Source organism: Cupressus sempervirens, chromosome 4, assembly GCF_028749045.1.
Source record: "Cupressus sempervirens isolate cs-2001-9-10 chromosome 4, ASM2874904v1, whole genome shotgun sequence".
Lineage (NCBI taxonomy): Eukaryota > Viridiplantae > Streptophyta > Pinopsida > Cupressales > Cupressaceae > Cupressus > Cupressus sempervirens.
This window is the reverse complement of record NC_143121.1, coordinates 476,538,746-476,550,759: the sequence shown is the minus strand read 5'-3', so window position 1 is coordinate 476,550,759 and position 12,014 is coordinate 476,538,746.

Below are 12,014 nucleotides of genomic sequence, written 5' to 3'. Positions count from 1 at the left end.
TACAAATTGAGTTTCTAGATGCCTCAATCATGAACATTATTGACAGAACATGGAAAATGTTTTTTGATGGATCCCATACACAGAATGGAGCAGGAGTAGGGGTGTTGTTTGTTTCCCCTCATGGTTATACAATCCCAAAATCCTACAAATTATTGTTCCCATGTACAAACAATATTGCAGAGTATGAAGCATTAAAAAATGGGATCAAAATGGCCCTTGAATGGCGAATAACTGAGCTACACATCTATGGGGATTCTCAACTGGTTGTGAACCAAGTGAATAATGAATATCAAACAAAGGATGATAAATTGATCCCTTATAAAAAGTTGATAGATGCTCTAAGGAACTATTTTACCTTTGTAACATTCCAACAAATTCCTAGAGTAGAAAACAAGGCTGCTGATGCTATGGCCACCTTAGCATCTATCCTCCAATTACAAGAACATGAATCACGATTTGAGTTCCTGGTGGAAGAATTGTGTCATCCAGCCTATGATTCTTCAGATAACCAGGTGATCTACACTGTTGTAGGTCACGATTCCTCCCGCTATGTGGCTATTTTCTCCTACCTATGTGATAAGGTTATTCCTGAAACCCTCACATGCAACCAAAAACACCAACTCCTTCGTAATGCCTCACACTACACTTTGGTCTCTGGTGACTTGTATAGGAGGAGTCTAGACGGAATGTTGCTTAGGTGTTTAGAACTAGAAGAGTCCGAGAAGGCACTTGTCGAAGTCCACGATGGCATTTGTGGGGTGCATTCTAATGGCCTTGCACTTGCCCGAAAACTACTTAGGACGGGTTATTACTGGCCCACCATGCAAGCTGATGCTGTGCACTATGCAAAGTCCTGTCAGAAATGTCAGCTCCATGGTAACTTGATACATGCTCCTGGGCGAGAGTTAATCCCTTCTGTGACATATTGGCCATTTCAGCAATGGGCCTTTGACTTGGTAGGAAAGATCCATCCAAGCTCATCCAACGGTCATAAATTCATCATCACAGCAATGGAGTATTTCACTAAATGGGTTGAAGCTATACCATTATCTGCTGCTACAGGCAAACATGTTGCCCTGTTTATACTGAATCACATCATTTGTCGATATGGTATCCCATCCTCTATTGCTATAGATAATGGAGGACAGTTCAAAAATAAAGAATTAAAACAACTGTGCAAAAAGTTTCGAATTAAGCAACACTGGTCTTCCATTTACTATCCCCAAGGGAATGGCCAAGCTGAGGCCTCTAATAAAATGCTGCTGAAAATCCTACACTGCACAGTTCACAAGTCTGGGAAAGATTGGCACTTGCAAATAAATCCGGCACTTTGGGCCTATAGAACCTCTATTCGTACTCCTACAGGGGCTACACCCTTTTCTCTAGTCTATGGCTCTGAGGCTATTCTCCCATTAGAAGTTGAAATACCGTCTTTGCGCATCTCCTTACATGGGTTAATAACCGATGAAGACCATAGAGCTATGAGAGTACATGAATTAGAGACTCTGGATGAACGGTGCAAGGCTGCTTTTGATCACATGAGAGCTTATCAGAAGTGCATGTCTACACAATATAACAAAAAGGTTCACCCCCGTGAGTTTCAAGTTGGTGAACTCGTGCTTAGAGAGAATCCCAAAAATCAGCAAAATCGAGAACAGAAAGGGAAATTTGAACCTAACTGGTTAGGTCCTTACATTATCACAACATCATTTGGGTCTGGTGCTTACCAGTTGTCTACTTCAGAGGGTGAAGAACTTGCAAAACCTATCAACATCCTACACTTGAAGAAGTTCTATACTTAGAGGCTTGCTGCTCAGCTATCTTGTATATATCTATGAGCCTGAAAAAATCTTAAAAATCAGAAAATGTCCTAAAAAAATGATCATCTTAGTGAAAACCTCACTTTTATGTATCACCAAAAAAAAAAAAAAAATAAAATAAAATCTGTCAAAGTGGTGAAAACCTAGAAACAGGCGCTACTTGAAACCCTTACACCTATGTCTATCAATCTCAAGCATCCACTTCGCTACACATTTCTTGGCTTGGAATTGTTTCTTGTCCTCATCTCGAGGGCATAGCTACTTAGCCTATTGAGGTATTCTTGTGCATTAGGGTTTCTTTGACAACTCACAAAATAGTGTTTCTCAACACTTCCCCCACTTTGACATCAAGTGTTTTTTAACACTTTACAGATAGTTTACCTACGATCTTCGATGTTGCGATATTTCTCACTATCAGAATCAAGTCTAAAAGAAATGGCCAAGTGACTTACACACATGCACTTTAACACTTAAATGACTAAGTTGATCTTTATCTACTTTGTGTGCTATCTATGATGATTTCTTTTCCATGTGTTCCCTCCCTAATAGTCTTTCAAGGATGTCGTTGACTAGAAGACTGGGGGCATGAGACATGTTTTCTTGATTTCTACTTGTGGGTATACTTTGTTTGTCTATAGTGTTGTAAGCATTTATGCTTGACCTATTCAACATTTTGACTTACAGATGTATCATCCTTGACTGTTTCGCATGATTGCACTTGGGGTTTATCTTGGCGCTTATGCCTTGATACAAGTGTAATCTTGCTAAATTAAACTTAGGGATTCTAATCGCGTAGTTATCTTGACTTACATGTCTCTGATGCTTAGATTGAATTTCCACATACCTATCTGATATCAATCATATTCATATCCTCATAGTTATACTAGTGATGGTTGTATGATCTCATGATGTCAGTAATAAATGCTCAATGATGAAATTAAGAGTCTAAATGTTATGCGCTTCTTACTGGTAAACCACTTTGCATGTTAGCTTGCATTTTAGGTTCATTTTCTAGCTTAGTCTTGCATTCTTGCATATGGGGAGAGCTCTCTTTCTTCATCTTTTTGTGGACATATCAGCTAACTCCTTTCATATATTTCTTTACTTTCTTCTTGTTCATGTCTTTTCACCTTCTTAATCTTTCGCTTCATCTCTTTTCTATCTTGTCATCACATAATATAAAGTTTTGACCTCTTAAATAATTTTGACGTCCTAGATTCATTTTCGGGATCGAAATCCAAATTCGAGTTCATCTTGATGGTCAAAATTGTCTTTTAAAATTCTACTTTCTTCTGAGCAGTTAGCTAACCTTTTGAGGTCTAATCTCTGAATCATCACTGGGGCATCTTAATTTCTTCATGTCTTCATCATTTCCATACTTCATATCTACTTAAATTCACTATTTCATGTCTAAAATCACCTTTCTACTCATTTCGACCTTATTTTTATGTTATATCCTTCAAGGTCAACTCTAGTCAAACTGGGGCATTTTATCAATTTTATATAGTCATTCTTGGGCTCTAATCATTTATCTATCATATCAGACATTGCTATATCTCAATTTTCTCATGTCTAGCTAGTTTCTACTTCCCCTTACCTCATTTCAATTTCAATCCCGAGGGGGCAGAAATACTCTATCATTGATTGCTACAGCTATCTATTTCTTAGGAGCATTTGTTTGACCTTATCACTTGCTCTCGATCTATTCACTTTACTAGGTGTTAGAATTCTTTTTAGATCCTAACATCATCTTCCTAGTGTTCAATACTACTACTATTAGGCTATGCATTTAGGACTTGCCATCTATTTCTGCATTTCATTCTTTGAAATCAGATATCTATATCTATCACTGCCTACTTGGCTTTCTATTTTCTTTGACATAATGTGTTCCCAGATTGATCACACATTAGTCAAAGAGGGGCAAATGTAATCACCTAAAAATGGTCATCTAGACTATTAGCCCCCTTCTCAGCATTTTGGCTAAATTAATTTAATCATTTATCTAGACCAAATTGCTAATAATCAATTTATTTGATTATAACCTATAGTTTGACTATGCTATCCTAAGTTCATTATTTGATTAAAAGAACATGTCCCCTTTTAATTAAATAAAATACCCCATTCTTCTAACCCACTTAAAGTGCACACATAAAGTCCTTTTTCTATTTTGCAATTAAAAGAAAAGGCTTTGTGACTTTTGTCTTATATGACAAGTCAACTTATATTCTATTGGTTGATTTGTGTGTGCACATGGATCACTCCTCTTTTCAAATTCTACCGTTGATCATCCACCATCTTCATCTTGATCTCTACCGTCCATACATCTTTAAAAGGGAGAGAGCTTTCCCCCTCAATCCATCCATCTTTTGAACATTGTTATGCTGCAGGTTTTCTAACAGGTTTTCTTTGGAACTTTGTGGAGAACTTCTCTTCCTTGTCTACATTCTCTCATCCATGGCATTTTAGCTTAGATTCATGTTGCATGTTAGTTTAGCTTCTATTTTGCAATAATCTCTCACATAGCTTAATATTTGGATTGTAACACTCTCATTCATATTCTAGCATAGCTACATTTGACATTCTCATTCTAGCTTAATCTTCATTTGCATTGCATCCTTGAGGAACTCCTTGGGACATTTGCATTCTTGCATCTTGTCTTCGAAACCTCCCATTGCATGGTTTACTAGCAAGAAGAGTATCCTTAAGGCTCATCTGAGAGCCTTTTTATTCTTGAAATATACTCTCTTGCACTCCATGGATAGGGAGCTCTAAGCCGGCATCTAAGCATTTCGAATTCATGGAATCGTTTGGATAGAAGGGTTTAGAGTGGGACACTTTCGAGTGTACACATGGTTCCTCCCAACCGTAAATAGCATCATTAGACCATTGTGGGTCCTAGCCATCCCTCCATGCATAACATTCCAAATCATTGAAGAGATCATCGATATTAACATAGTAGGAATGTCACACCTATACATACTATATCATATACAGAAAGTAATCTGACATGCAAATATAAGCATAAGATAACACCATCTAACATATGCTAAACATCAATAAAAGGATACATATCCACCATCATAGTCCAAGAATGCATCAGCTACAATGTCTCAAATGGATCTCAAATGATAAGAGTGGACAAACACTGCCACCTGACCGCGTGGAACCTAAGTGGTCCACTCCCACTTTGCCGAGGAGATAATCTCAAGTCCCAAACAAGCTATCCAAATCACATAGCATAAATTTTTATAAGTCCAAGAATCCTAAAAGTATACCGACTCAAAGGTTCCAATCAAAAAATTGACATCTAATCCCAGAGGCACACAATGACATGTAGGAAACCTACTCTGTAAGTGGGCAAGTGTCATCGCATAAATCATGTAGAAGTTACCCTGGCAGTTAGCTTAGGACTCTAGGGTCCCCATCGATCCTTATGCGGTCACTAGTATCCTCTCATACTGACAAGGCATACTATGGAATGTAAGGTTGCAACCAAGCATTCTCTCTATTCCCATCCTAGTCTGTACTAGCACTCGAGGCATGGGCGAGAACAAAACAATTATCTTATTTGGTTCATTTAGTCAGTATTAGGTGAGAATGTTTTCACTTATTAAAACAACTTACAATGAGTTACCTTGGCAGCCACTTAGGGTCTTGGCCCCCATTGCAAGCCACTTCCCAACACTACAAGAAAATAACCTACCTTAAGCTCATGGAATCATAAATCTCATAATCACCCCAGTCCTATACAAGAGACTGAAAGGAAATACCAAAAGATAATCCGCAATAAGAACATCAAATATCCATAATAAAAGCATCAAATCTCCATGAGCACCTGAAAAACATCCATAGATAATCATGACCACAATAGTTCCCTATTGGCAACTGAAGGTATCACTAATAATCAAAAGTATCCATTGGTTCTCAATAACCAAAATATATCTCAAAATCATACTGATCGAAGACTCCAAAATGGTCGAGTCAAAACATGTCACAACATGACATCATAAATCAACATTTCAGTCCCATCATGGTGACTGGAAAGTAATCCAAGGATAACTGATCGATGACTCAAAAATGGTTAAGTCAAGTGTCTTAGATGCACATACATCTCAGCTTCACACATGAAGACTTATGAGCAATAACAATTAGGAAATACAACATCTCATAGAGCATACCATCACATAACCATGGTTGGGTTTATAAAGATCAGAATCAAAAGACATCTTCATGACATCACAATCACATAACCCTCAAGCCTCTAGTAGATGTCCTATAACTGGTCAACACTACTCAACCCAAAGCCCAAAATAGATAGCATAAAGAATACACAATACAAGCACATGTTTTGGTCTGTTTAAAATTGAATAATTGAATAAAGTGTGGAGGTCTCATTTTTCATTTTTTCCAATTTAGATATCGAGTGGAGGAAACACTTTGTACATTTTCCTAACCCGTGTATTGTGTTGATGAATTTAAGTTTTTCCTTCTAACTCTTGGAATTTAAATTTTCTAAATGTTATAACATTTTTTGAAAATGACCTCTATCAACTTTAAATTGTAAATTTTCAATATGAAAAAATCATCTTTTCTTCATAATACAAGTCAATTAATTAAATTGAACCTATATTGTTAAACTATATTATTATAAAATAATTTGTCATTTAAATAATGATCCATTAATTCAAATCATTTTAAATATAATAATTATTTATTATTAATATTCATATACACTTATACACACACACACACATATATATATACACATAAATACATACATATATAGATATAAAATTATAATAACAACATTTTATAAAAATGAAATATAAAATTTGAATTACATATCATAAACCCTTTTTTGTTAAAAATTGAAACACATCATACTATGCACATTCCCCAACTATCGTCGCGGGTATGCAGTACCCTACAAATGCTTACTGCACAAGCAAGGGTCCTGTCTCACTTATGACTTTTAACATAGTACATGTTAATGCCACATTCAGCATTGTTTTAAAAGAAAAATGTGATAGTATAAGCCATGTAGCTTAAAAAGCCAAGCCGGACAGTCTCGACCTGCGGTCACAGGTCTGCCAGTGCACTCATCGATGGGTATGGGTCGTGGGGTACGAGGTGGGTAATCCCGCCCCTCCCAAATTACATACACATATATATTTTTTATATAGAATTTTAAAAATGTTTTTCCAATTATGAATCGTGATACTATTTTATAATTTTCTCATTGTGATATATCATTCGATTTGTCAATAAATATATATATGTGTATATATATATATATATTTTAAAATGTATATATGTATATATATATATACATGCAGAGTTTTATATTAAAGAATTAACATATATATGTATGTATGTATGTATGTATGTATGTATGTATGTATGTATGTATGTATGTATGCAGATCTGAAATATATAAACATGTATATTTCTACAAAGAACATATACATAATTTTTTTTTAAAGGCTTCCAATTTTAAGAACTTCCTATAAAGTATTTGTTCTCTAAATTTACCCAATAATTCTTCTAATAGGTCTGATTATAAATTTTAACCCTAGCTCCATAATTTATCAGATCTATGCATGAAGATTTTTCTCACATAAGAATTAAATATCCATGGCAAGATTAAAATAATTGGAACATTCACACATAGAATCCTCAGAAAGTATTCAGAAGACACGAAGAAGATAGGAACGCAAGAAGCAAAAATAACATAGGTAAAATCACAAGAGTGTACTCAAATTCTGATGCTAATTCGCTTCTCCTTAGAAACTATAGAGCAAGCTCCTTCCTTCTCCCACATTCTCGAGTCCTCCAAAAATGCTCTCCAAACGCTCTCCCTAAGCCTCTAGGAGTGCTCAAATATAAATGACTCTCAGGAAGCACCTAGAATGTCTCTAGAAACAATTAGAAGGTGTTGACAACTAAGCATGAGCTTTTTCCAACCTTCTAGATGAGTCATAAGGTTGTAGACACCATGTGCTTAATTTGTGCACTAAGCTCTGTGTTGTTGACATATGAGAAATAAAAAGGTACATTAACTCCTAGGCAAGCTTATAACTTTTATTTTTAATTTTTATAACTTTCATAAAGAGATAGAAGTAGAGACATTAACTTTTATAAAGAGATAGAAAAAATTACTGGGTCAAAGTTAGAAAGTTGGTACATACCAGTGACATTAAGAAAGACATAATCCTGGGAGACTTCAACTCTCCGCTGGAGGACAAGGAGAAGATTGGAGGATTGCCCCCGGATTGGGAAAGTAAGCAGGATCTTTCCAATTTCATCAATGACCTGGCCCTAATGGATTTGGATCTCTCAGGGGGTACCTTTACCTAATCTAACAAGAGAGTTGGTCAGGATTGCATTCAGGTCAGATTGGACAGAGCTTTAATCTCCTTGGATTGGTTGCACTCTTTTAGCTGTAGATTATCTTTGCTTCCTAGAGTGAGTTCTAACCATGCCCCCATTTCTCTTACGGTGTCCCCTCTTGAGCCCAGGAGAAATTTCCATTTTAGGTTTGAGAAAATGTGGACTACTCACCCCGACTTATTTGATAATGTCAAAAGATGGTGGGGGATTGGGGTTGATGGCTTAGCCATGTTCAGAGTCACTAGAAAGCTCAACAATGTGAAGAGGATGGTAAAAATTTGGAACAAGTCTGATTTTGGCCATATTTTCCATGACAAGGAGTTGTTAGAAAATCTATCTGTTATCCAAGATTATATATAGAAGGAAGGATATAATGAGATTAATAGGGAGGCTAAGTTGTTGATCCTATCAGATCTTCACAACTTAATCAACAAGGAGAAAAAGTTCTGGAGGCAAAAATCTTGAATCACATGGATTAAGAATGGAGATTGAAACATGAAGTTCTTTCATCTCTCCACCCTAAAACATAGGGCTAACAACAGGATCTCTAGAATTAGGAAGGGGCAGGTGTTGCCGTTTGAAGATCCAAATATCTCAGCTGAAGCAATCTCCTTCTTCTCTTCTCTTCTCTCCGAGGACCCCTTGCTTTCCAAGGAAGACCAAGAGGATATCATCTCTTGTATTCCTTAGATTATTTAACCTCACCAAAATAAACTTCTCTATGCCATTCCTAATGCTTTGGAAGTTAGAGAGGCCCTTTTCTCCCTACCTGGTGATAAATCTCCTAGTTTGGACGGATTTCCCACCTTTTTCTTTCAAATGTACTGGCCAGTGGTCATGGGGGATGTGGTTAAGGCAATTCAGGAGTTCTTCGGAGCTAGAAGTATTCTTAAGGAGATAAATTCTACCTTCTTGGTTCTCACCCCTAAATCCCTAGGGGCTGACTCTTTCGACAAGTTTAGGCCTATCAATTTGTGCAACTCTTTCTACAAGATCATCTCTAAATTTTTGACTTCTAGAATGCTTAAAATCCTGCATTTGATCATATCATAGCAACAATCTAGCTTTGTTCCTAGGAGACAAATCTTGGACTCAGTGCTGATGGTTCATGAGGTTATTCATTCTTTAGAAGCTTCCAAGCGGGAAGGTATGTTGCTCAAACTAGATCTTTCAAAATCCTATGATCGGGTGGACTAGTCCTTTCTTGGGAAGGTTCTTCAAGCCTTTGGTTTTGACAATAAAGTGTGTAAACTCATTTCTCAATTGGTGACTACCTCCTCTCTTACTGTTCTGATTAATGGAGCCCCCTCTGATTTAGCTGAATGCATTGGGAGGCTTATTGAATGTAAAAAGTCTAAAGGAAGTCTTAAAGGGATTAAGCCTTCTTCGAGAAATTCCCCCTTCACTCATCAACAATTTGTGGATGACACTATAATGGGGGGGGGAAGATTCTATGAAAGAAGCTAAGACTTTGAAAGAGGTTCTTGATACTTACTCCAGAGGGACTGGATAGCTGATTAACTAGAACAAAAACTCAACCTTCTTTGTTAACACCCCTATAGTCAGACAAAGGAAAATTGCCGGAATCCTTGGTTGTGGGGTGGGCTCTCTCCCCTCATCCTATCTAGGGCTCCCCTTGGGCTCCTCTCCCCCTGACTCTTTCTGGAATGGCATTTTGGATAGATTCAACAAGAAGATGGTTGGATGTAAAGGTGCCTCTCTCAGCCAGGCTAGGAAATGTTTATTGGTCAAATCCACTCTTTAGAACCTTCCCATTTATGCTCTAAGCCTCTTTGGAATTCTTGTAAAATTTGTAGAGAAAATGGAGAAAATCCAAAGAGACTTTCTATGGACCAGACTTGAAGGAAAGAAAAGGTACCCTCTTGTTGCCTAGGAGAAGGTCTACCTCCCCAAAAGGTATGGTGTTCTAGGCATTAGAAAGCTTACCCATCTCAATAAGGCACTTCTTGCAAAACAAATCTAGTGAATCTTCAATAACACTAGTGAATGGAGAGACATTCTGGAAAATAAATACCTCAGAAGACCATCTCTTCATTTTACATTATTCAATGAGGACATCCCTAAAGGGTTGACTATTTGGAATGGTATCCTGAAGGCTAGGGACCTGGCTAAGGTGAGGGTCTCTTGGAAACTAGGCAATGGAGAAGATATTTAGTTTTGGTCTGACAGGTGGTTATGTCAAGGCCCTCTATCTAACAACCTAGTATTTGAGAGATGTGTGCAAGAATGCATGGAGCTATATGGGTTTAAAGTAAGCAATTACAGGGCTGGTCAGGAATGGAGAGACCTTTCCCTCATTTTTGAGGATTTGAAACCAATTATGACTATGCTTAACTCTTCAATTCCTAGTAATAATAAGGATGAGCTGGTCTGGAGGTATAATTCCAATGGAAGTTATTCTGTTGCTTCTGGCTACAACTCTCTCTGGGGTTTAAAGGAGAAACCCCCTTGGGCGGATGCCTGGCTCATAGGCCTCACTCCAAAGATCAATATATTTTATTGGTTGGCCCTTCAAAACAAAATCCTAACGCAAGATAATCTCATGAAGAGAGGCCATGTTATGCCCAACAGATGCTTGCTCTGTAAAAGCTAGTCTGAGTCAGGAAATCATATCTTCATTCAATGTGACTTTGCTAGGGAGGTGTGGAGTTCTCTTAATCAGGATATGGAGATTCTCTGGTGCTAGCCAGATAACCTTATCAACTTTTTCAGTCATTGGATAAGCCTTTGTAAAATTTCTGGCCAGGAGGATAATTATGCCTGGGTTTTGCCTCACTTATGCTGGAGCATCTGGAAGGAAAGGAACAACAAAATTTTTAGGGACAGAGAGGAGCTAGCAATAATTCTGGGAAGGAAGATTTTGAAAAACATAAAAAAAACATTCAAGTGATGAAGGAGGGGGAAGTTGATATAGGGGATAGGAAGATAGTTAAAGAAAAAGACAGGATGCCAGATGGATTCTACCCCCGAAAGGGTGGTCAAAAGCCAACTTCAATGGTGCTTCTAAGGGCAACCTAGGCCCCTCTAGAAGTAGTGGAATTATAAGAAACAGTTTTGGGGAGGGGATTACAGCCTTTTCTCTCCCGCTTGGTACCCAGACCAACCATTTGGCAGAAGCCAGAGCTGCGTGCAGTGTGGTAAAGCTAGCTTTTGAAGCTGGCGTTTCCAAACTTTGGCTTGAAGGGGACTCCAAAAACATAATTAACAACATTAATGGTATCTCCCCCTACTTGTGGTTGATTGCAAATATAATTCATGAGACATATGCCGCCCTCACAAAATTTGAGAAGGTCTATGTCACTCATGCATTGAGAGAGGCAAAACCAGTTGCTGACTGGTTTGCTAACAAAGGGGTGGGAGCAGACAAAGAGATGACCTAGCATTCCGAAAAAGATTTTTCGATAGAGGCTAAGTCACTAATCGAGCTGGAGAAAATCCACGGAAGTATGGGTCAATCTAAATGTTATCATGTTTAATAAAGAAAGATTGGATGTTGGTACAAGCCATAATAAGTTTCTTGGTTGTCATAATCTCAAGGGATTTTTTTCGTCATTTCAACACGTTTGGAGCATCGTTATCATTTTCACTTGCTATTGTTTCAAAGAGGCAAAGGATCACGAACCCAATAATAGAAATAGAGCCAAAATCTTGGCTGGAAAATTTTGCAAAGATTGGGGCTCATGAGAATAGTTGAAGAAAAAATGGATGTCATGACTGGAGAACAGAGCAAAAAGGAACCGGTGGGTGAAGTGGAGAAGTGGAAGAATATGGGCAAAGTCTAGA